General features: G+C 41.4%; 1 pseudogene; it reads right to left on the reverse strand.

Moving 5' to 3' along the window:
• Positions 1 to 27,605, reverse strand: part of LOC114839824 — a 65,902-nt pseudogene that overhangs the window by 35,486 nt on the left and 2,811 nt on the right.

Below are 27,605 nucleotides of genomic sequence, written 5' to 3' on the forward strand. Positions count from 1 at the left end.
ATAGAAGAGCTAATTTCTTTTTTGGAACAAAGAAGTTCAATCCCACTGCTGACAGCATAGTCTCAATGCCCAGTGGGATTTAACCCAGATGAAATCATCCATTCAGTGTAAATGAAAAGCACTGAATGAATTTGAGTGGGGTCGAACCAAGCTCTTTTCACCCTGGAGACGGGTCTCATGGGCCAAGTCTACACCTGTTGGGCATCACTGTATATCACAAACAAAAAGTATTTTGATTGTAATTTGGCCATGCTGGTTCAGTTTTCATCTATTGTCCAAACGCTTGTGCCCTGCTGTATTGTTTTTCTATATTGTCTGCTATCAGGTCTATATCGTTGATGCTGGGGTCATGCGGTCCGGTGTTACAATCTTTATTTTGTGGAGGAACTGTGCTGTTGCTGTGTCTTCTCTCTGTGGTGTCTGTTTCTTTTTATTCAATCCCAGTACTCAGGCCTTCTTTTTTTATTGACTTTCCTTGCAAAATAAAATTGGGCCACAGGGTCGCCTTGTGTTCAAGAGTGTTGAAACAGTAAACTAAAGATTGCTGGTTCTAATCCCGGAGCCAACAAGGTGAAAAACGATTGTTGTGCCTCCGAGCAACATATTAAACCCTAGGTCATTACTTTCTAGGCATATGTAGCTGATAAAATAACAGTAAGAAAGAAAAGAAGGCATAGGTACAGTGCCCCATATGAGTTCAGTTGTAAAGCAGGATTCGAATTAGGCCCCCCTAAAAACAACAGGTTGTTGGGGTTGAAACATTTATATATCATTCTTACCTGTAATCGTAACTATTGCAATATATTTAGCATATTCATGCCTGGAAGAATCTTATAATACAATTTCAGACTCCCATAAAAAGCACCATACCATTTCCTAACCTTGAGGTTAGTTGAACGTCTTGTCTGCCTGGCTCCCTCCCAACATTGCCGTGTTTTTTTTTTTTTTATGAATGCCTCCCTACTACAAAAGGTAAACCAGACCTTTGAAGATATATTAATTCAATATAAGGTTGGCAATACACAAGAAGATTGACTTTATAGTAAGGTGACCAGAAAACCGGGGACATATCCAGTTTGGCGGTTAATATATCTTTGATCTGATGTTATTATCAATGAAATAAAAAAGGGGGACAATTCCGGTCTCTTATATTTAGTCTAACAGGCACATAATAGACATTGAAACCACTATAGTACAGAAACACCACAGACAAGTCTGAACTGTCCAATCTGAACTGTCATTCAGTGGTCCTGGTTGTCCGGGTAGATTCAGAGCAGAGAAAATGAACAAAATTGGACAAACAGAGACAATAGAGTTTTTCTACTACAGACATTCTCCTCTTTTGTTCTTTTGATCATCTTTCTTCTCTTTCTTCCTTTCCTTCTCTTCACCTTTCCACCTCAACTTCTACACTCTCCTTGCTTCACTCTTTTTACTCCACACTTTACACAACAGCATGTCTACTTTTTAATGTAACAAGCCTACAGTGTAAATGAACTGGAGCTTGCTCTCTTAAACCCGCCCACCGTGAAATTTGTGTCAAAAACTCACAACTGCAAAAAAAGAACTCGGGAGCAAAATCCAGGGTAACGTAACCAAGATCAAGAAAAAACATTTCCTCTCAAATAATTATAGTTTGTTTTCACATTTCAAAAGATTCTATTTGCAATATATATTTTTTTATCTCAAAACTTTTTAGTTGATATTTTGCTTTCAATTTTTTGCAGTACTAAAACATTTGCTTGTTCTTATTGAAACAAAAGTAACTCCATACAATTCAAGATGGGTTTCATTAAGCTCAAATCCTCTTATTTCACTCAAAGGCCTTTGTGCCCTAAACATCTGTGTGAAATCGAAGGCCCAATGGCCTTGCCCCTAAAATTACGAAATTCCAAGCCTGCTCTCCTTTCTTTAATAATAAATAGTATACTATTAGATAAATACTTTGGTTAAGAGATTCCCATTGCTCACCTCATTTTTGTATTTCCTCTCAAAAACATAGGTTCAAAAACAACGTTTTTTAATCTAGACAGTAGCTAGCTAACCTCTACATATAGCAAACGTTAGCTAGAATAACCTATTTTAAACCTTATCGAGCAGATCGTCAACAGTGGGGAGAACAAGTATTTGATAAACTGCCAATTTTGCAGGTTTTCCCATTTCCAAACATGTAGAAGTCTGTAATTGTTCATAGGTACTCTTCAACTGTGAGTGACGGAATCAAAAACAAAAATCCAGCAAATTACATTGTAGGATTTTTAAGTAATTAACTTGCATTTTATTGAACGACATAAGCATTTGATACATCAGAAAAGCAGAACTTAATATTTGGTACAGAAACCTTTGTTTGCAATCACAGAGATCATATGTTTCCTGTAGTTCTTGACCAGGTTTGCACACACTGCAAGCAGGGATTTTGGCCCACTCCTCCATACAGACCTTCTCCAGATCCTTCAGGTTTTGGGGCTGTCGCTGGGCAATACAGACTTTCAGCTCCCTCCAAAGATTTTCTATTGTGTTCAGGTCTGGAGACTGGCTAGGCCACTCCAGGACCTTGAGATGCTTCTTACTGAGCCACTCCTTAGTTGCCCTGGCTGTGTGTTTCTGGTCGTTGTCATGCTGGAAGACCCAGCCACAACCCATCTTCAATGCTCTTACTGAGGGAAGGAGGTTGTTGGACAAGATCTTGCGATACATGGCCCCATCCATCCTCCCCTCAATACAGTGCAGTCTTCTGTCCCCTTTGCAGAAAAGCATCCCCAAAGAAGGATGTTTCCACCTCCATGCTTCACGGTTGGGATGGTGCTCTTGGGGTTGTACTCATACTTCTTATTCCTCAAAACTAGGCGAGTGGAGTTTAGACCAAAAAGCTTTATTTTTGTCTCATCAGACCACATGACCTTCTCCCATTCCTCCTCTGGATCATCCAGATGGTCATTGGCAAACTTCAGATGGGCCTGGACATGACCTGGCTTGAGCAGGGGGTCCTTGCGTGTGCTGCAGGATTTTAATCCATGACGGTGTAGTGTGTTACTAATGGTTTTCTTTGAGACTGTGGTCCCAGCTCTCTTCAGGGCATTGACCAGGTCCTGCCGTGTAGTTCTGGGCTGATCCCTCACCTTCCTCATGATCATTGATGCCCCATGAGGTGAGATCTTGCATGGAGCCCCAGACTGAGGGAGATCTGTCATCTTGAACTTCTTCCATTTTCTAATAATTGCGCCAACAGTTGTTGCCTTCTCACCAAGCTGCTTGCCTATTGTCCTGTAGCCTTGTCCAGTAGCCTTGTGCAGGTCTGAAATTGTATCCCTGATTTTCTTACACAGCTCTCTGGTCTTGGCCATTGTGGAGAGGTTGGAGTCTGTTTGATTGAGTGTGTGGACAGGTGCCTTTTATACAGGTAACGAGTTCAAACAGGTGCAGTTAGTACAGGTAATGAGTGGAGAACAGGTGGGCTTCTTAAAGAAAAACGAACAGGTCTGTGAGAGCTGAAACTCTTACTGGTTGGTAGGTGATCAAATACTTATGTCATGCAATAAAATGCTAAATAATTATTTAAAAATCATACAATGTGATTTTCTGGATTTTTGTTTTAGATTCCATCTCTTACAGTTGAAGTGTACCTATGTTAAAAATGACAGACCTCTACATGCTTTGTGAGTAGGGAAACCTGCAAAATCAGCAGTGTATCAAATACTCGTTCTCCCCACTGTATCTATTTAATAATAATAATTAGTAATATTAAAACATCAAGACGCATGACCCGAAGTACAGCAAATTCCCAGCAAAAGTTGGACAGCTTTTGTGCTAGTAGGATGTTTTGTGATGCTCTCTCTCCCTTCAAGGGAAAAAGCATGCACGGATGCACCAGAAATAGTCAGACTATAAGCGTAAATTACTTTAGGTTTACTATAACATAATGAAGTTTTGGTCTATCCTCAAAGAATCCTAATGCATAATTTGATTTGACTGCGGTGGGATTCGAAACACCGGTCCCCTGCGTGGGAGGTTGCGTCTCCAACCACTACACTATTTAACAAGGGGTAGCCACTCAGTCACTCAGTCACTCAGTCAGTAAGAGACATTTGCTCTTCTAGTCCGGATCTGCTTATGTAGTCCGGCAAAAAGTTGACCCCCCGATTGTCATTGTATAGATCGAACTCTGGTGCAAATACACTGCTCAAAATAATTAAGGGAACACTAAAATCACACATTGGGTCTCGATGAATTAAATACATTAAAGATCAAAATCTTAATTGTACATTGTGTAATTTGTTGAGAACTAAATGACATAACGGTCAATGGAAAACAGAATCACCAACCGACTGAGGGCTAGATTCAAACCCACACCGAATATCAAAGTCAACAACTGAAATCACAAGCTGTTCCAGCTTGTGTCAATTTCATCATGGCAACTCATAATGTGACTCAATGGTGTGTATGGCTCCCATATGCCTTTGTGCATTTCTGACAACGTGTGGGCATGCTCCTAATGAGACCGCGGATGGTGTCCTACTTGGTGGCGTCGGATGCACCTATACATAATGTCCCAGAGGTTCTCAATTGGATTCAGGTTTGGGGAACGTGAAGGCCCTTCAATGGCATCAATTCCTTCGTCATCCATGAACAGCCTATACACTCTGGCCATTTGAGGCCGGGCATTGTCCTGCACCAGGAGAAACCCAGGGCCCATTGCACCAGCCTGACGATGGGTCTGAGGATTTAATCCCAGTACCTAACAGCAGTTAGGGTACTGTTGGCTAGCACGTGGAGGTCTGTGCGACCCTCTAAGGATATGCCTCCCCAGACCTTCACAGACCCACCGTCATACCAGTCATGCTGGCTGATGTTGCAGGCAGCATAACTTTTACCATGGCGTCTCCAGACTCACGTCTGCAACGTGCTCAGTGTGAACCTGCTGTCATCTGTGAAGAAAACGGGGCGCCAATGGCCAATTGTGGTGTTCTCTGTTGAATGCCAGTCGAGCTACACAGCGCTTGGTTGTGAGCACAGGTCCCACTAGAGGATGTTGGGCCCTCATGCAACCCTCATAGAGTCTGTTTCTGACAGTTTGGTCAGAAACATGCATACAAGTAGCCTGGTGGAGGTCATTTTGTAGGGCTCTGGCAGTGCTCCTCCTGTTCCTCCTCAAACAAAGGAGCTGATACCGGTCCTGCAGCAGAGTTGATGCCCTTCTACGGCCCTGTCCAGCTCTCTCGTGTAACGGCCCATATCCTGGTATCTCTTCCATGCTCTTGAGACTGTACTGGGAGACACAGCAAACCTTCTTGCGACGGCATGTATGGATGTGCCATCCTGGAGGAGCTGGACTACCTGTGCAACCTGAAAGCACTGCAGGTACCGCCTCATGCTACCAGTAGCAAAACCCAAAACTAGAGAAAAATCAGTCAGGAAGGATAAGAAGAGAGCATTTGTCTGTGGCCACCACCTGCAAAACCATTCCCCTTTAGGGGTTTGTCTTGCTGTTGCCTCTCCAGTACACCTGTTATCACTCTCATTTGCACCAAATCAGGTGACATTGATTCACAATTGCTTATGCTTCCTAACTGGCCAGATTGATACCCCTGAAGTTTAATTGACTTGGTGTTATACTGTGATGATTACACGTTCCTTTAATTTTCATGAGCTGTGTAGTTTAATTATATTATCTTTTCAAACACACTCAATCTTCTTACCCAATATGGTTATGACTTTTTTTATAGTCACTGCACGTCTTCTCCTTGAGTTGAGAGGGCAGGTGGACACTAAAACGCACAGGGAAGATAACACATTTCAATATACAAAACTTACTTGGGACATTTACCAAGACAATATTAAACATGAAATCAACTCCTCTTTGAGAATTATAACATTTTGGTAATTTAGCACATTAATGCAAAATGCATTTTAATACTAAAACACTATTACAGAGGCTCAAGATGATATAGTAACTACTATGTTGTCAACTCAGAAATCAGAGCTAAAATCTGGGGCCATATTCCCAATTTTTTTTATCTTACCACTAGGAGGACTCCTAAACAACACTAAAGGTTCATAGCTAAGAGTTTTCTCTAAAAGGCTATTCACAAAGCTGCTAAGATCAAGTTTTACTAAGGAACGGGTCGAAGTCTTAAGCTAAAAGAAAGGGCAGGGTTAATCATGTTGATATGGATGATGTGGTGTTCCACAAACAAGCTAACTTACTATGCCCACAGTGATTGGCTGATAGGGGAGGGTCTCTGTCAGTGAATTCATCATAGCAATACTGTAGAAGAATGTGTCAAGGATTTGAAAAAGCTCATTTGGAAGGATTTGACACATAAAAACGCACCTTCACAGCTTTGTATAATATTGTACCGTGACACCAAATGGATGTTAATGTTTAACGTTAAATGTATGGACTCAGGGAGCTTGAAGGATATTATCGATGAGCCTCATAGCTCAATGTTGCCGTACCAGAAACACTTGGAAGTAACAATTAATACAATTTACTGTATGTGCATAAATGAGACAATGGTCGTTAATTGTTTTAATAAAAGTGACAAAGGTCGACAGCTTAAGCCAAGCGAGCAAGCCAGCCGCAGCTGCAGCAGTTAATGAGCTAATGTCAATGATTGGATCCTGTACAGCTAAACTGAGAAAATATACACAGAGGATTAATGAAATACAATCATTACTGTGCGCTGAGGGAAATGTTTGTGATATAACCAAGCGTATTAAAGCATTCAATCTTGCTCTGAATTATTTTAGGGAATTCCATGGTACTGTGCTTACGATGTTGTCTGAAGATGAAAGAGAAGATGATGACGATTGGTTTGGGGGTAAAATATGTATTTTGATGAATTTTCTGATGAAATGGAGGGGTGGAAATAGGATTTTGCACAAGCTGACAAGCCCCAATCAGCTGTTTTGCTGGATGACAAAGTTTCTGTAGCTACATCTTGTAGGAGAAGTAAAAATGGCCAAAAGTCCACCTCTTCCTTGATCATAGCCGCACGTCTAAAAGCTGAAGAAGAAAAAGCTGAGCTGGAAGTCCAAGAAGTGGCTTTAGAGTAGAGGCTTGCCCTGGAGTTGGAGGAGGACAGTTTAAAAACAAGGAAAGCAAAATTAAGATTAACAATTGACATAGCTAAATGTTATTGATCAATTTGATACATTCTCTCAAGTGTAACAGAATACAATGATATGATGAAAGAACATTTGGAACCAATTATCTATGAGCAATCACCAATTTAATTTGCTGGAATAATTCCAAAATCCCCACTGCAAGAGGTTGTTATTCAAAAACAAGGTTCATCTCAACATCATTTACATCAAAGGCCAGGGTCAACTTTGCTAACCAATGTACAAATCTCTATGATGAACAAGAAATTCAAAGGGAATGAAACGGTCAATCAAAATGTGATAACTAATGTACTGCAAAGACAAAATGACATAGCTGAGATCCTGGTCACTCAGCAAGCACTTGCGCTACGCCTTGTAAGGGAAATCCCTGTATTTGATGGGGATCCATTGAATTTCAGGCCTTTCATGCGAGTGTTTGAACATGGAATCGAGGACAAAACAAGTAACAGTCAAGACAGACTTTTTCCTGGAACAGTACGCTACAACCGGACAATCAAAAGACATGGTGCGCAGCTGCCTGCACATGTAGCCAGGCAGTGGCTATGTTGAAGCTGAAAGGCTACTTGAAAATAACTTTGGTAATGAAATCAAGATTACCAATGCTTACATGGAAAAGGCCTTGAAATGGCCAAGTAGCAAGAAAGAGGATGGAAAATCATTGCAAGCCCGTGGACTCTATCTTCGAGGATGTCACAATGCTATGCAAGACTTGAAATATCTTGAAGAGCTTGATATTCCATCAAACATCAGGCTTATTGTCCTAAAGCTCCCCTACAAGTATTGGGAAAGATGGAGGTCCATGGCCAGTGACATACATGAAAGACAAAGGAAAGCTAAATTAATTGATCTTGTTCTATTCATTGAAAAGCAAGCCAAAATAGTATTAGATCCTTTGTATGGGGACATTCAAGACGTTGTACTACCAACGACCACCAAAAAGTTCAAACAAGGCAGGACAGGAGGCAGCTTCGCTGTCTTACAGCACATCTGAAAAAGAAAGGCCAGAGATCAATGTGTCAAATGACCAATGCATTTATTGTACAGGAGAACAATATTTGTTTGCATGCCAGCGACTGAACACGCAACCACATGAAGTGAAATTCAATCTGGTACACACTAATGGCTTATCTTTTGGATGTCTGACCAAAGGACACCTTAGTTAACACTGTAAAAACTGAATGACATGTCAGCACTGTCAGAAAAGGCATTGAGTCTTACTTCATTTGGAAATACAGCAGACAGACAGACAGTACAACAATGAGTTGCACTGTGGCTAAGCAAGAAGAAACCCTTGTTAGTAGTGCACTTGTTTCTATGGAAACCGGAGAAGATACCGGGGCTGAGAATGTGCAGGGAATCTGTACTGGCTATTGTTCCAGTACAAGAAAAACTCTCAAAGTGTGACAAGATTGTAATCACCTATGTCTTCCTGGACCCAGGCAGTTCAGCCACATTTTGCACATGAAACACTTGCATGCAATAGGCAAACAGACTGACATCCTTTTGCGAACGATGGGTCAGGAGAAGCCCATTTCATGCTACAGTATGGACTGGACTGGAAGTAGCCAGCATAGATGGTGACCAATTGATTTCACTGCCTAAGGTGTATAACCAAAGAAAAATATCAGCCGCAAAGGATAATATGTTGACCCAAAGGGATATCAGTAAATAGCTGTAATTGAAGGAGATACATTGGACAGAAATCGATGCAGAACTGGAACTATTGATTGGAGTGAATATTCCAAAAGTCATGAAAACTGGCAAGTCATGAATAGTCAAGATGATGGACCGCATGCGGTTAATACCCTGTTAGGTTGGGTGGTCAATGCACCACTCGAAGGTTGCACCGCTGCTGATTACGTGGGTCGTCCAAAGGTAATGGCTAACATGATCTCAATTGCCAGTTTAGCGGACGTTCGGGAGCAAACTTTAGCAAAAAGGAAAAATCTGTTATATACCTCATTATGGTGTTTACCACAAACAAATGATCAGAGTTGTATTTGACTGCACAGCAACATATCAAGGAACATCTCAACATATCAAGTGAGCTCCTTCAGTGTCCAGATCTTTCCAACACTCTCCTGGGAGTTCTACTTACATGCCGTCAAGAAAAGGTTGCAATGATGGCAGATATCGAGAATATGTTTTATCAAGTAAGAGTTTGTCCTGATCAAGTTGTGATTACTTGTGCTTTGGTGGCCTGATGGCAACACTGACTCAAGGCTGGAAGAATACAGGATGACTTAGGGATGTCTGGGCTGAATGCGGATTTAAATGATCTAAGTGGGTCAGTAATAGTTGATCAGTTCTGGCTTCAATCCCAAAAGAAGACAAAGCAAAGCAGATGAAAGAGCTGGACCTGGATCATGACAAGCTAACGATTAAAAGGGCTCTAGGGACACAGTGGAACATTGAGATGGATACCTTTACAGTACCTTTCAGGTAAATATGATAAATAGTCACAGGAAGGGGTCTTCTCTTGATGGTCAGTTCCATATATGATCCACTTTGCCTTCTGTCACGCTTTGTTCTGAAAGTGAAGTTGATTCTTAAAGAATGTTGTCGACTGAAGTTTGGATGAGATGTAGTCATTCCTGAGCACTTGGCTAAACCCTGGCAAAAATGGTTACCCGACCAGCTGAGGTTGCCTGTTCCATGAAGCCTGACAACTTCAGCAAGACCAAAACAGCACAGCTCCATCACTTTAGCGATGCAAGTGAACCTGGATATGGCACGGCAAGCTACATGAAAATGAAAAATGAAAAGGATCAAGTACATATTGCACTTGTTGGGGGGAAATCCAAAGTCACACCACTTAAATAGGTAACCATTCCCTGAATAGAGATTGCGGCAGCGACATTAGCTGTATGCATGAACCGAATGTGGAAAGTTGAACTTCAGATTCCCCTTGAAGGAACAGTGTTTTAGACTGACAGCCAATCATTACTTAAGTACATTTACAATGGCACAAGACGATTCCAAACATTTACTGCGAACAGAATATCTGTGATTAGAGATCTCTCCAATCCATCACAATGGTGATATGTTAGCTCTACAGAAAATCCAGTGGTATCTACAATACTCAAGAGGATTATGGAATGTGCTTTCTTGAGCACTAAATGATGGCTGAATGGTCCTGATTTCCTGCTGGAGTCTGAAGCAGGATGGCCAAAGGTCAACACTCTTTCGCCATGTGATCTAGAAGTTTGAAAAGAGGCTACTTTCAACTGTGCCGGTGTGGAAGAAAAGACACCTTTGAGCAAAATGATTGAATACTTTTCGAAGTGGAACAATCTCAAAAAGTAATAGAAGCCACCACAGCCATGATGTTCAATGTTATTGGGTTGTTTCTGTTTTTTGGTGAAGTGACAGCATCCCTGACTAGTGCTACTATGATCATAATACCCTCACGATTAAGGCGATACCTTGTTAAAAGCTCAGTATCAATAAATGTATCTCAAACATCAACCTGATCATGAGGTGGATTGCCGGCAGCAGCGCTTTAGTATTGTTTGTGACTTGGTCTTAGTGACTTAGGAGTCCTCTTGACTACTCCTAACTTTTCACAGATTTAGGAGATGGTTTTAGCTCTAACAAGATTTGTTAAATGAGGATAATTAGGAGTCCTACTGTTAGGACTGACACGCCAATTATTTTAGAAGAGTTACTTCTAAATCAGAGTTACTTCTACCTTTAGCCTTAAGATGTTTTGTGAATTTGGCCCCTGAAGATTAAGTTAGCTGACTATCTCTGGGTTTGGCATACACACATTATCGGATATTTCACCAAAATATTTTTTGCACACTTTGCAATCAGGTAAAGGGTCACACAGTGTTGAATGGTGATGGTTTTAGAATTTTTTTTAGGCAGAAGTTTTTTGTGTTGACGTTGCATACCTGTCCTCTGACGGGTTCCCCCTGCAGTGTTGGATGTAAACACAAGCCCAGCATCGTGGAAAACCCCCATACTGTCCTCTCCACTCCCAGCTGTGCAGCCTGTGTCATATTTCTCTACTTTGTCCCAGATCTAATAATGCCAAATTCATTTTAATTGCATGTCACTAACTATTAAATGTAGTGTTTTGCACTACTCCTTCAGTATTGACTATAGGCATGAACTCCAAACCTGCCCCCCCCCCCACATACACCCACGACTTGTTCACAGATAACATTAAGATACATGCATACTAATGAAGTAGACAAAACCTCACAGTTATCACCTATGTTGCTGCTGTTTCTTCTACTATTTATTACACATCTGCTGCTACCTCTACTTATGTAAATGACCTAAATTACCATGTACACTCATTTAGCATTTCAGAACTGGTACTTCCTATAAAGGGTTAGGGTTAGCCAAATTATTGTTACTCAGTACACAGTGTACCCTGCAGGTGAGCATTTTACTGTTAGTCGACAGTGGTCAATGAAGTGGGTGACACTTGTGATACATTTTCATTTTAGGGATGTATGAACACAGAAACAAACAGTCATTTTAAAACCATCACTAGTGGTCGTCTTGAACATATTCTGTTTTAATGTTGAGTCTGCAGTTGGTCACCTGAGTTTGGGTAAGTCGATTTTTGTTGTTCAGGGCGTAGACCCCCTTGTCCACAGCTACAAGTCCCACAGTGGCACCTGAGTCACCACTGAGAGACAGGGTGATTTTTTGCTGGGGTGCATAACTTCCGCTGAGCCTGACAGCATCCAAAGTTAGCTAATGGAGGAGATATGTTATACCTCAAATGGAATGCTATACCTCCCATATAAATACTAAGACAATAGGGTAGCAGTTGAAGAGGGGGAAACATGCAAACTGATTTGACAGTAAAAAAAAAAAGGGTGGACACAGGGACTAAAGCCTGATCTCTGGTGCAGAAGGACAGATATTTGACTGAGGCTGAGTGTTATAAATGTACCACAGACTTAACACAGTAAGGCAACATTCTCACCTTTCCCATGCATGTGTCTAGGACATCGACCCAGACAGAGTCAGACACAACCTCTTCCGTGCCTACATGGTAATATGCCACAACGCGGATGGAAGGGACCATATTCTTGGTCACGTCCATATCCACTGCCAGGAGTCCTTGTCCTTTCTTCCACTCCAACTTTTTGAAGTGAATGATCTGTCCTTTGCTTAAGATCTGTGAACATATGGACCGATCAATGTAAGTTTCCAACTCAGGGGTTACAGGGGTTGCACAAACAAAGGAGACTAGTTTGGTTGAATTTGGAGCATGTTGGGGGGCTGACTGACGTTATCGTCAATAATTACATTTCCAATATTAAAAATGCAAATGAAGCACAAACAAACATTTAACAGCACAAACCAGCACAAACGAAGATTTTAACGACACAAACCAGCCCAAACAGAGCATAAACGATTGAGCCTATTTTGCCGAAGTTTTGTGTTGGGTGGGGGGCCAACTTCACACAGGTGTTCCACGCCTGTGGCTCAAAGGGGGAACTTTGCTACTGGCCACCACACAGCATCACCATTTGGAAGTCCTTCAGCAACGACAAGTATGCCAGAACTTATTCACCATCTGAAGACACCTGTGAGGCTGTCCCTTATAAGATCATCAAGCATGCAAGTAAAAATAAAAATGTGTTTTGCAGGGTAAAAGCTTACAAAATCGTAACTTTTCCTAGATACGTGAGAGACCGGACGTGTATATCACCAGAGGAGCGAAATTAGTTCCAGTGTGGGCCCCTACCACCACAAGGACACACATCTACACCATAACACCCTGTGGATTACAGCCCTATAGGTATGTGAATTGCATGTTAATCTAGTTATTTTGTACATGGCTATTAGATTCTTGTGGTTAATTCATGACTTTTTCTCAATCTTGTCAGACCACTTAAGTACAATATCTGATTACTGTATTACAGGAGCCATAAGGAAGAATCCTTCCACCTGGAATGCCACTGACAAGACTGTCCAGAACCAGGTCACCAGATACCTGAAAGGGGCAGCTGACCGTGCTGGTGGGAGACGATGTCGTGGCGGTAAAAGGGACCTGCCGTGAATATGAATGACAGCTCCAGTGCAACCAATATTCAACAACTATCGATTGCTGCTAGGTCACACTTATGTATATTACTGCCATTCTAGCCCTTGTTTATTTTGTTTTATGTTTATTTTGTACTTTTTTCAAATTAAAATACTGTGATTTTACTATATCTGTTGCTGGACATGTTTTCTTGCACTATTTGATTTTTTTTTATGTATTTCAATTCATTTGCACATGTTTATTTTGTGTGCTTGCTGTATAATGCATGTTTTTTGTATGCATCTTGCACTAATTGAAATACATTGTTTAGATTTTATTCAGTTCATTGTCATTTGTGATATGACCTAAATTATTATAAAGGATTATTATAAATAAAACCTAATATTGGGGCCTGAGGCATCCCACCCGGGTTTAGTGCATAAAAGCGGCTAGATGCCGTCGAGCCGCTGATCAGGGTATTGTTGGAAGGCATTGTAATGAAAGCAGCCCACCGGTGGCACAAATGCAACACGCAATATAAAAAAAGCATTTCGTAGATGGCGGCCCGCTGGCCAGACGCTTTGCAGAAAAGGTTGCCGGCCGCAGTGGCAGAAAGCTAGTGAGCCGCCAATGGGCCACTGGCGTGTTGCTTGCTGAGGAAACACTGCTGAACCAATCTGGAGTACCTGATGATTAATTGCAGGCCTTATTATTTGCCTCAGGAGTTTATATCTATTGTTGTTACTGCAACCTACATACCACCGGATGCTAATGCTAAACTAGCAATGGAAGAGCTGCAGGCTGCAATTAGTAAGCAGCAAACTGCCCAGTTGGATGGAGCCTTTAATGTAGCAGGCGATTTCAATCACTCAAATCTGAAAATAGTTTTTCCCAAATTCCGTCAAAATGTCTTCGGCCCCAGCAGAGGAGACAATCCACTGGACCAGGTGTACACAAACATTCCAGAGGCCTACAAAGCCATTCCACTCCCCCACCCGGGTCAGTCTGACCACTTTTCATTGTTCCTACTCCCCAAGTATTTACCCCTCATTACACGCGTGAAACCATCTGTGAGGTCAGTGAAAGTTTGGCCAGAGAGAGCAGACTCACTGGTCCGCATTGCCGTCAGTAAGTCAGACTTGTTCCCAGTGCATGTTGGACTCCGGCAGGGCTGCCCTTTGTCGCCGGTTCTGTTCATAATGTATATGGACAGAAATTTAAGGCGCAGCCAGGGGCCGGAGGGTTTCAGGTTTGGGGACCACAAAATTTCATCTCTGCTGTTTGCGGATGATGTTGTCGTGTTGGCCCCTTCAAACCAGGAACTTCAGCATGCACTGGGACGGTTTGCAGCCGAGTGTGAAGCGGTGGGGATGAGAATCAGTACCTCCAAATCCAAGGCCATGGTCCTCAGTCGGAAAAGGGTGGCTTGCCCACTTCAGGTTGGTGGAGAGTGCCTGCCTCAAGTGGAGGAGTTTAAGTATCTAGGGATCTTGTTCACGAGTGAGGGAAGGATGGACCGGGAGATTGACAGACGGATCGGTGCAGCTTCTGCAGTAATACGGTCGATGTATCGGTCTGTCGTGGTGAAGAAAGAGCTGAGCCGCAAGGCGAAGCTCTCGATTTACCGGTCAATCTACGTTCCTACTCTCACCTATGGTCATGAGCTTTGGGTCATGACCGAAAGGACAAGATCCCGGATACAGGCGGCCGAAATGAGCTTTCTCCGCAGGGTGGCTGGGCGATCCTTTAGAGATAGGGTGAAAAGCTTGGTCACCCGGGAGGAGCTCAGAGTAGAGCCGCTGCTCCTCCACATCGAGAGGGGTCAGCTGAGGTGGCTTGGGCATCTGTTTCGGATGCCTCCGGAACGCCTTCCTGGGAAGGTGTTCTGGGCCCGTCCCACCGGGAGGAGACCCCAGGGAAGACCTAGGACACGCTGGAGGGACTATGTCTCCCGGCTGGCCTGGGAACGCCTCGGTGTCCCCCCGGAAGAGCTGGAGGAAGTGTCTAGGGAGAGGGAAGTCTGGGCATCTCTGCTTAGACTGCTGCCCCCGCAACCTGGCCCCGGATAAGCGGAAGAAAATGATGATGATGATTTTTTGCCGGACTGCGTAAGCGGAGCCTGGTAACATATTTTAATGTGGGCTGGCTGAACTAGGCGTGCCTGGTTTCTTGTTTTTAATTTAAAAAATTGGGTTAGTCAGTTTTTCACTTATATGTTTGATCTGATGGAATGTTGCTGTATCATAAAAGATTGGATCAAGGATAATCACTCTGTATACAAAATGCGGGGAAATGGGATTTCAAAATGGTTCATCTGACATGGAAGAAAACATCCTGAAAAAAAATCACGGTTGACAGTTTCTACCTTAATCACATCATCATTATTTCATTTAAAATCTGAACTGCAAATGTAGATTTCAGACCACAACCTTTTAAAAAAATGCTACATCCAGCTCTCTTTTTTCTCTCCTTTGTTATTGTTGGGCCTTTGCGTACAGTGAAGAAACTTTTTAATTCCTCAACCGTTTTCTTTTGTTTCTGCTGCTCCTCTTCTCGCTCTATTAAATACAAATTCACGGACGACACAAATTAAATAAAACGAACCATTAGGCCTACTTGAATGACAAAACGAATTTGTTTGAATATTACACTATATTTAATTTAAACTTTGTTACAAGTTAAGTATTCAATTTGCTAACCTTTTGCTGTCTTCCCAGCGTGTTCACGTAGCACACTTTCGTGTTTTCGAGAGATGTGTCTTTTCAGATTCCAAAATGAATCTTTACTTAAAAAACAATGTATCCACATTTGTTTTCTTGTACCACATTATCATTGTTAGTTCGTTTTATTTTAATACTACACCTGTATGACCTTTCATTTTCTTTTTTAAAGTACTTTTTGAACTCCATTATGTCTACTTTCTACTGTCTGTTGTACTGTGTGTTGATGACTTTGCAAGACACAGATGGATTCTGGGTCAGGCCCGACTGAGCATGCTTAGACTCGCGTTTGAGCGCAGTGGGAAATAGGGTGCTCGCTCCGTCCTTTTAAAAATGCCGCTCTGCGCTCTGTCCAAAATCTGCCCGCTCCCGCTCCCCGCTCGCTCCCGCTCAATTCCGCTCACATGCTCTGATACAGTGCTACTGAAATTTTACAAAATTCACTGTCCATGCAGCTTAATAAAGTGTAATAGTGTCAGCCAATGCACTTCAGCTAGGTAAAAAGTCTTAAAACCACACACCAGGTAGGTTATCTCAATTATGTCATTTGTGAACACAGCAGGACTGCTGCCGAGGTTTATCAAGGCTTTCATTAGATCTCCAATTTTGACCTCTGCATAATGGATGTTTATATGAATGTAGTTCCCGGACTTGTTCTTTGTTTTGTAGGGCATGGCAGTCATCTTCTGCGTGCCCTGCCTGCCCTGCCCTAGTTTATCAACTTTGGTTTCCACCTGCATTAGAAATAGAACAAAAAATTAAATGAATGACAGTAACGAGACACATTGTTGACAGACTTCTTTTTAACAAAATATCCAAAACAGAGATAATGTTTTGCATACAAATTAAGACTTAGAAATGTTTTGAACTTGCCGTGATTAAAAGCTTATCGTCACTCGCGTCTGTGTTAATGGTCATTTTGGCAATTCCATTGTCTTGGGTCGTCCCGTGCTCTATATGTTCTTTGTGAGAAGCCGTCACAACAATACCTTTGGCTGGAGAGTCGTCTGGGTTAGTCGCATACACCTGATGAAGTTGTGAAAGTGGTGGAGTCAGACTAAAAGTTGCAGTCCCAATGTACTACCCCAAGTCCACAGTAACCAGATGTTTCCCTGATTAAAAGAACTGGACAACACCTTTAAATACAATTGTGTCACACAACATTTTAAAAATACACGTGTTGAAAATATGTTGAAAAGAAGTTTATTTATTATGCTAAATGAGATAGAGGTGGAGTTAATATAGAACATCAATGTTCTTAAATGTACCGAAATATCATATGGCATCCCTGGCTTGAAATACAGTGGGGTCTTCTTGAAGTGTAAGGTGTATGGTGACTTGACAATGTAGATTCCCATTTTCTCTGCTTTCACCATCTCACTTCCTGAAGAATAATTGGAGTGTCTACAACATTACTTGTATACAGGTTCTGGTCATATAATTAGAATATCATATTTTTGGGGGGGATTTATTTCAGTAATTCCATTCAAAAAGTGATACTTGCATAATGTATACATTCATTCCACACAGACTGATATATTTCCACGTTGCTTGAAGTCCAGTGTAAAGTTTCCACAGTCAGTGATGGTTTGGGGTGCCATGTCATTTGCTGGTGTTGGTCCATTGTGTTTTCTGAGGTCTAAGGTCAACGCAGCCGTCTACCAGGAAGTTTTAGAGCACTTCATGCTTCCTGCTGCTGACCAACTTCATGGAGATGCAGATTTCATTTTCCAACAGGACATGGCACCTGCACACAGGGCCAAAGCTACCAGTACCTGGTTTAAGGACCATGGTATCCCTGTTCTTAATTGGCCAGCAAACTCGCCTGACCTTAACCCTATAGAAAATCTATGGGGTATTGTGAAGAGGAAGATGCGATACGCCAGACCCAACAATGCAGAAGAGCTTAAGGCCACTATCAGAGCAACCTGGGCTCTCATAAAACCTGAGCAGTGCCACAGACTGATCGACTCCATGCCACGCCGCGTTGCTGCTGTAATTCAGGCAAAAGGAGCCCCAACTAAGCATTGAGTGCTGTACATGTTCATACTTTTCATGTTCATACGTTTCAGTTGGCCAACATTTCTAAAAATCCTTTTTTTGTATTGGTCTTAAGTAATATTAAAATTTTCTGAGATACTGAATTTGGGATTTTCATTAGTTGTCAGTTATAATCATCACAATTAAAAGAAATTAACTTTTAAAATATATCAGTCTGTGTGTAATGAATGAATGTAATGTACAAGTTTCACTTTTTGAATGGAATTACTGACATGAATCAACTTTTTGATGATATTCTAATTATATGACCAGCTCCTGTAAATGTAATATAATCAACTTAATCCAATCAAAACTTGCATAATTAAATCACACCTGCACTGCAGTATTCATGCAGTAGCTATTTCTTTATCAACTAGCAGACTGGTCTTAGATAGTACTGTATACACCGATCAGCCATAACAATATGATCACCTGCCTAATATTGTGGAGGTCCCCACTTTGCCGTCAAAACAGCCATGACACGTCGAGGGTGCACATGGACTGCAACAATGCTTAGGTAGGTGTTACGTGTGAAAGTAACATCCCCGTGAATGGCAGGACTCATGCTTTCTCAGCAGAACATTGCCCAAAGCATCACACTGCCTCCGCTGGCTTGCCTTCCCATAGTGCCTCCTGGTGCCATGTGTGCTACAGGTAAGCAATGCACACGCTTCAGGCCATCCATGTAAAACAAAATGTGATTCAACAGACCCAGCCACCTTCTTCCATTGCTCCGTGGTCCAGTTCTGATTCTCACATTTCCATTAAGCGCTTTCGGCAGTGGACAGGGGTCAGCATTGGCACCCTGACTGGTCTGCGGCTACGCAGCCCCATACGCAATAAACAGTAGTGTGTTGTGACACCTTTTTATGAGTAATAGCATTCTCTTTTTCAGCAATTTGAGCTACTCCCAACGTGCATCAACGAGCCTTGGCTGCCCATGACCCTGTTGCCGGTTCACAAATGTTCCTTTCCACTGCAGACCAGGAATACCCCACAAGGGCTGCAGTTTTGGAAATGCTCTGACCCAGTCGTCTAGTCATCACAATTTGGCCCTTGTCAAAGTGGCTCAGATCCTTCCGTTTGCACATTTTTCCTGCCTCTAACACATCAATTTTGAGGACAGAATGTTCACTTGTTGGCTAATATATCCCACCACTGACAGGTGCCATGGTAACGAGATCATCAGTGTTATTCACTTCATAATGGTCATAATGTTATGGTTGATTGGTGTATACAAACCCCCTCGCAGGTATGATTTTATGACACAGAAATATGAATGTACCACACAAAGACTCAACTTACCTGTGTCTGTTAACACATTAACAGATACATATAGGGATTTCATCAAAAGCGTATATATGTCAGGAATGGTTTCTTTAATGTGCTCAATCTTCAGTACCGCCTTCGCTGTTCCTTGGCTTTTAAGCTGCATTCGTGAAAAAAAGTCAAGATCTACTTGAGGCATTATTGATATTGGTAATTGAAGTTATAGAACTCCTTAAACATAAACTAGCTACTGTACATTTCTACTATACATAGAAAACCCTCCCAATTAACATGCACAAACCTCTACTCTCTGAAGAGAGCCAGGAAAACTTGTCCTCTCATTTTCTTGGATTACCCCGAACACCACAAAAGCAATTCCTGTCACAGGCTCTTCAAACAGGTACCTTCAGGCAAAAACAATGTAGTTATGTATAGGAGTAAATGAGGTGCAAAATATATTTTTTATGGCATTCTACAAAAACTCCAACCTGGCCTCAACGGTGACCGTTAGCTGTTCATCGTCAATGTAGAAGAAGGACTGGCTCAATGTCAGTTTCACTTCAAAGCTTGGCAGAACTAAAAATGATAATACATAGATCACGTAATACTCTTTACAAACAGGCCCGTTATTAACATTAAAGAATTTACAATCCTCAACATTTTCCTTACCATATTCTTTCACCTCAAAATATGTTGTGAAGTTCTGAAGTGGGGCATCTTTCAACTTTGCCACAATTTTCCAATTTCCTAAGCTTCATACAAGAGTGAAAATGAGACCACAAGAATTCACAGGCAAAACAATTTTTCAAGGGGTGTATGATGATTGAAGAGTGAAAACTAACCTTGATATTTCTGGAATCTGGTATGTTGCAGATTGAATACCGTTTGAAGGTTTGTACGGTTGGTGCATTAAGGTGATTCCATCAGGGGTCTGAAAACCCCCACAGTAAATTCTGTATTTAATCAGTTACAGTTAATTCCTGTTACTACCCAACCCTGACAGAAGTAAACCAGGGTAAGTAATGTCAGTATTTATAAAGTAGTTTAATGTGAAGTACAATAGTCTAAAGAAACGATTTACCATGATGTCCACATAGATGGTATCCGTGAAAGGCTGTAGATCCGGTTTTAAGGCGAAGATTCTATAGTTTACTGAAAAAGATGGCTGATTTAAACTATTTTAAGAGACCACTTCATCACTTCATGCCATTGCCCTGATCCATAGCCACTTCTGAGCAATGCTAATTTAAATGTATTACACTGCGTGCACAATTATTAGGCAAGTGAGTATTCTGATCGTATTATTATTTCTATGCACATTTTCCAACTCCAAACCAAATAAACTTGAATGCTCATTGGATTGAATCATTTTAAGGTGATATGTATTTGTGTAATGAGGGAGGGTGTGGCAACAGTGAATAACACCTTATATCAAGGTGTGCATAATTATTAGGCAGCTTCATGACCTCAGGTAAAATGGGCCAAAAAAGAGATACAGTATAACTGACACTGAAAAGTCATAAATTGTAAAATGCCTTTCAGATGGATGCAACACTCTTGAAATAGCTAAACTATTGAGGCGTAACCACCGGACACTTAACCGCTCTGTTGTGCAAGTTAACTGCAAAAGATTTGAGAATAATAAAACGTGAAGCGACCAGGAACCCATTATCCTCCAGTGCCACCAAATTCCAGAACTAACACCTACCTGGAGTGTCCAGAATTACAAGGTGTCAGGTGCTCAGAGACATGGGCAAGGTCAAGCAGGCTGAAAGAAGACCACCACTGAATAAGATTAACATGTTGAAGCATATAGATTGGGCAAAGAAATAACTGAAGACAGATTTTCCTAATGTTTTATGAGAGGGACTCTTGATGGACGGGCCGGTGGCTGGATCACTAATGGACACAAGACACCACTTCAGTCAGGCGCCAGCCAGGTGGAGGAGGGGTACTGGTATGGGCTGCTATCATTAAGGACGAGGTAGTTGGACCTTTTCAGGTTGAAGATGGACTGGAACTCAACTCCCATACCTACTGACAGATTCTGGAAAATACTTTCCTCAAGCAGTGGTACAGGAAGAAACTGGATGGAAGGCTCATGGCAGTTATTGAAAAGAAGGGTGGCTATATCAGTCACTGAATATTTTTGAAAGGCCAAAAATGTTCTTTAATTTTCATTTTGTTACTTATTTGTTGCACTTACTCAAGAAATTGAGAATAAACAAGTGAGCAGGAGAAATTATTTTAGTATTTTAGTTGCCTAATAATTCTGCACACTTATGTATTCCCCTGAGTAAGATCAAAACAAATGTTTCCTTTGTTAAACATTCAGGTTTGAAGTTAAATTATGTTTTGGATTGACTGAGAGCATTGTGGTTTTTCAACAATAAAATAAATCTTGAGGAATACGATTTGCCTAATAATTGTGCATGCAGTGTAGATCAAAAGGTTTTGGTCATACCTTTACTTTCCGGGGTGTAAATGGTTTTGTCCGTTTGTATAAATATGTACCCATTTTGAAAGGAGACCAGGACAACTTTCTCAAGGGAAGCTTTGTCATTGCCAAATTCTGCTTTCAGATACACATACTGGCTCAGCATGGAATCCTCATCGAAGTAACCAGGTTCAACCTTTATCTGATTAGGAAATTTAACAAAGGTCAAATTTATTGTGAATTTCAAGAAAACACGCAATCATGGTGGCATTTGCAAGAAGGTCGAGCTAACACATTTTACATTTTCCAACATCTCTCAATACAGCTTGTTGCAGTAAGCCCATTTGACGTCTATGGAGGAGATATTCGAAAAAGTGAACTTTAAAACCAGAGACAAACATAAATCACATATGTATAGGGCATGCACCACCATATATTGGGGTTTTTCCAATGTTGTGTTTTTGCTGTAATAGAACATTTGATCGCAATAGTAAGGGGAGAGTAATAAAACCCTCTGACGATTCACTCGTGCTGGTTCGACTGCTCACCCTGAGAGAGAGTTGCGTGCATGTAGAATCTATGACGGATGATTCGTGCATTCAATAGGCCTAGGGAAGCTACTGATATGACTCACCAAGTCACTTAACTACTGAACAGCTCCTTAAAATTACCTCTAAAATTAACACCGTCCATCAATGGGGACGCAGTTTTCTTACAGACGACACGTCCACAACATACACGTATGGAAGGCCAAGTGAGTCACAGCTTCCCTGGGCCTATTAAATGCACGAATCACCCCTCATAGAATCAGTCCAACAACTGAAGCGATTAATGAGCTTAAGGCTCAGCCATTCCTCACGTGCGTAGATCAACGTACGTAAGTGGGAAGGGATGTTGCATTTTGACCAGCTGATTATAGAACACCTTTTGGATTAAAGTGTTGTTGTGTTCCTACCAATGTTAAAGTCTGCCTAGTAGCGTAACATCCACTAGTTGGGCTATAGGGTGAGTGCGAGAGTGGCTTCAACCCAGTGTCCCTCGCAATTTTAGGCTGTACTAAAAATATTTTAACTTCCGGGTCTGAGTTGTTTGTATAGGCCCATATCTAGCTACATCTAGTTGTCAGTTAACTTTTAACGGATCAAAACATATTTCAAACATCTCAAGCTGCTCTTACATCTCCGGGGACAAAAAAAATAAAATAATGGAAACGTCCTCACTGCCCCTACAAATTATGCTAGTTAATGCATGTCGTCTACATTGTTAAGTGTTTGCATTACTTTTGAGGGTCTGTCATAAACTGCGTTGCATATGTCTTGTGTATGAGAAACACACCCTAACCATTTTATGGAAAATAACAAAACTATAACGTGCGTTGACACTCCGTTTCGTGAGGTACGTTTGAGCCATTAAACAAATTATAGATATTTGTTGTAATTCCCCTTAAATTAACATGAGAAAACGTTGGAAGACCTACTTCAATTTCCTTTAGTGCCTGGAATTTGTTCTTTGAATTCAGGGTTACACTTTCAGTAAGGAGAATTTTTTGTGCAGGGAAAGTTAGCACTTTGATTTTGACATCAAGGGCACCCTTTTTGTAATCTTTAGCTTCAACAAACACCCTCTCTCTACAGCCCACTCGTAGGGGGTTAGGAGCAGTCATGACATACCTGCAGGGATAAAGAGAACAGAGACAACAAATACGATTTGAACTTGCTTATTGTCAGAATTACACTTGGACATTATAGTTATTTACACTTCAGTTGACACGCAGTATTCAGGGGTGTCGTATGAGGGGGAAAAGGTAGGAGGATTGTTAGGGCCCATGACTAACGGGGGCCCTAAAAAAATATTAGAACATTAAGTTAATTATTTAACAATCCATTAATTATTAACCAATCCACCAATCTTAATTTCTTGTTTTGGGGAAAAGTAAACATCCAGAGAGCCTCTGTATTAAGCATTGCGCAACCCCCCTCCACATGAAATGGTTTGGCCCAGTCTCAAATCAGGCGAAAATGGCAATTGCTATAGCAATGAATTGCGTGAGGATTGCTGGGGGAACGTCAATGATGTCTCAGCTTACTAAAGAGAAATCTAGTTTCCTAAAAGAAAAAAAACAAAAGGACAGGACTGAGAAAAAAGGGCAACAGTATGTTTTTTCAATTTTTTGATGGACCGCATAAGAGGAGCCAGCCAAGGCAAGGCAAGGCAAGGCAAGGCAAGGCAATTTTATTTATATAGCACATTTCATACACAATGGTCATTCAAAGTGCTTTACATAAAAACAATTTAAATATCCATTTGACAGAGGTACTGTTACAGAAATAAGAAAAAATAAAAACCATTAAGAATATAAAATCAAATACAGAACAGTGAAGAAATAAGAAAAATTAAAACCGTTAAGAATATAAAGTCAAATACAGTTTAGAATAAAAAATATAATAAAATAAAGGACAGTGAAAACAGTCGGACGGACAGTGGCACAGTGCTCATTCATTAAATGCAAAGTAAAATAGATGTGTTTTGAGTCTGGATTTGAATGTGACTACTGTAGGAGCACATCTGATCTCTTCTGGAAGCTGGTTCCAGCTGCGACTGGCATAATAGCTAAAAGCAGACTCTCCTTGCTTAGAGTGAACCCTTGGTATTTCTAGCTGATGTGATCCTAATGATCTGAGTGTTCGTTTGGGTTTATATTCATTGAGCATATCTGCAATGTATTGAGGTCCTAGGCCTTTGAACGATTTATATACCAGTAATAATACTTTAAAATCGATCCTATATGTAACTGGCAGCCAGTGTAAAGACCTGAGGACTGGTGTGATATGATCATATTTTCTGGTTCTGCTGAGAATCCTGGCCGCGGCGTTCTGTACGAGCTGCAACTGTCTTATGGTCTTTTTGGGAAGGCCAGTGAGGAGTCCATTACAATAATCCACCCTGCTGGTGATGAAAGCATGCACTAGTTTTTCTAAGTCTTGACTAGAAACAAAGCATCTAATTCTTGCAATATTTTTCAGATGATAGTATGCTGATTTAGTTATTGCTTTGACATGACTACTGAAGTTAAGGTCTGACTCTAGAGACACACCGAGATTCCTGACTTGATTTTTAGTTGTTTGACCTTTAGAGTGAAGGTACGCGTTCACCTTGAGAACTTCATCTTTATTTCCAAACGCAATAACTTCAGTTTTATCTTTGTTTAACTGAAGAAAGTTTTGGCACATCCAACTATTTATTTCATCAATGCATTGGAGCAGGGAGTCAATTGGGCTGTAATCGTTAGGCGATAGGGCTAAGTAGATCTGTGTGTCATCTGCATAGCTGTGATAAGAGATTTGGTTCTTTCTCATTATTTGGCTCATTGGGAGCATGTACAGGTTGAATAGGAGTGGCGCAAGAATTGAGCCTTGAGGAACTCCGCATGTCATGGACGTCCACTCAGACCTATGGTCTCCTATACTCACATAATACCCTCTTGCTTCTAAGTATGACCTGAACCATTTTAGGACTATCCCAGAGAGCCCCACCCAGTTTTCCAGCCTGTCTAGAAGTATGTTGTGATCGACAGTGTCAAATGCAGCACTGAGATCAAGTAGTATCAGCACTGATAATTTGCCTGAGTCAGTATTTAAGCGAATATCGTTTATTATCTTAATGAGCGCTGTCTCTGTGCTGTGATGCGGTCGGAAACCAGATTGAAAATTGTCAAAGTATCCGTTTGAACAAGTGTTTGAATGTCTCTTACTGACTGAGTGAGTGAGTGACTGACTGACCTTTGTTAAATTGCGTATTGGTTAGAGACCTCGGACTGCCATGCAAGGGACTGGTGTTCGAGCCTCACCACAGTCAAAAATTATGCATTAGGATTTGTTCAGAATAGACAAAAACGTTGCTGGCTACAACCTCCTGTAGCTATGTTATAGTAAGCCTAAAATAAAAAACGGCTTAAAATTATATTGCAACTATTTCTGGTGAATTTTTGAAGTACGCATCTGTGCATGCTTTTTAGGGTACTATTGATCACAACCCTTTGTACAGTAAAAGAGGAGGGGTTTCCACGATTCTCTCATCTTTTCACTTGATGAAAAAGTCAGTTATTGTCACCTATATTGATAGTTATTGTATCAATGTCCTTTATAAATGATAGAAAAACAAACACTGTTGTGCTATGAAAGTAAATAACTTGAGCAGTGTAAAGTTTGTCGTCCGTCTCACTAGCAATTGCCCATTTCTTATGACTATTACAAGCAGTAAGTTAGTAGATACTAGTAAAACTATTACTGGCTAATAAGATGTTAAGTGGCAAAAGCCATACAGTTCATAGATGCTATTTGTGGTGGAAGTAAACTTAATAAGAAATGTTAGTCAGTTTAATCAATCAAATATATTTATAAATCCCTTTTTACAACCTTGGAACTGAGACGGGGGGGCCCGGCGACACTGTGGCCCTACCCGGGGGAGGCCCCGGACAGGGCCCAACAGGCAGGAAATCAATCCACCCACATTGCCAGGCATCAACCAAAGGGACACCCACCAACCGCAACCACCCTGAATGAGGGCAAGGTATTGCCAGCAGAGTACAGCCCAATTGCACAAGTGCGCAACAGAGAGAAAACAACAAGCCAGTGACTCTTCCCCCGAAAGGCATTGGAGGGAGGGCATCCCAGTGGCGACGAGAGCCCACCTGGCAAGACAGCAAGGGTGGACAGTATCAGGCCTTCTGGTCACCTTCACGCCCCTGGGCCAGGCTACACCTATTATAAACCATGCTGTAGAGATGAGTTTTTAGTAGACACTTGAAAGTTTGCACTGAGTTTGCATTTCTAACCTTAATTGGCAGATCTTTCCACAGTAGTGGAGCTCCATGAGAAAAGGCCCTGCCTCCAGCTGTTTGTTTAGAAATTTTAGGTACAATTAAAAGGCCTGCCTCTTGCGATCGTAGGTTACTTGTAGGTATGTATGGCTGGATCATTTCAGCAAGGAAAGTAGGAGCAAGTCCATGTATGGATTTATAGGTTAACAGAAAAACCTTAAAGTCAGCCCCAACCCTAACAGGCAGCCAGTGTAAAGACGCTAGTAAATTTTTTTTGTTCTAGATAGGATTCTAGCAGCCTTGTCCATGCTTCATTGAAATATACACTCACCTAAAGGATTATTAGGAACACTTGTTCAATTTCTCATTAATGCAATTATCTAATCAACCAATCACATGGCAGTTGCTTCAATGCATTTAGGGGTGTGGTCCTGGTCAAGACAATCTCCTGAACTCCAAACTGAATGTCAGAATGGGAAAGAAAGGTGATTTAAGCAATTTTGAGCGTGGCATCTGCTCAGTTACTGGGATTTTCACGCACAACCATTTCTAGGGTTTACAAAGAATGGTGTGAAAAGGGAAAAACATCCAGTATGCGGCAAAAATCCCTTGTTGATGCTAGAGGTCAGAGGAGAATGGGCCGACTGATTCAAGCTGATAGAAGAGCAACTTTGACTGAAATAACCACTTGTTACAACCGAGGTATGCAGCAAAGCATTTGTGAAGCCACAACACGCACAGGCGGATGGGCTACAACAGCAGAAGACTCCACCGGGTACCACTCATCTCCACTACAAATAGGAAAAAGAGGCTACAATTTGCACGAGCTCACCAAAATTGGACAGTTGAAGACTGGAAGAATGTTGCCTGGTCTGATGAGTTTCGATTTCAGTTGAGACATTCAGATGGTAGAGTCAGAATTTGGTTTCTCATTTCAAATTGGTTTCTTGAACATGACAATGAGTTCACTGTACTGAAATGGCTCCCACAGTCACCAGATCTCAACCCAATAGAGCATCTTTGGGATGTGGTGGAACGGGAGCTTCGTGCCCTGGATGTGCATCCCACAAATCTCCATCCACTGCAAGATGCTATCCTATCAATATGGGCCAACATTTCTAAAGAATGCTTTCAGCACCTTGTTGAATCAATGCCACGTAGAATTAAGGCAGTTCTGAAGGCGAAAGGGGGTCAAACACA

Source organism: Esox lucius, chromosome 9 (genome assembly GCF_011004845.1).
Source record: "Esox lucius isolate fEsoLuc1 chromosome 9, fEsoLuc1.pri, whole genome shotgun sequence".
Classification (NCBI taxonomy): domain Eukaryota; kingdom Metazoa; phylum Chordata; class Actinopteri; order Esociformes; family Esocidae; genus Esox; species Esox lucius.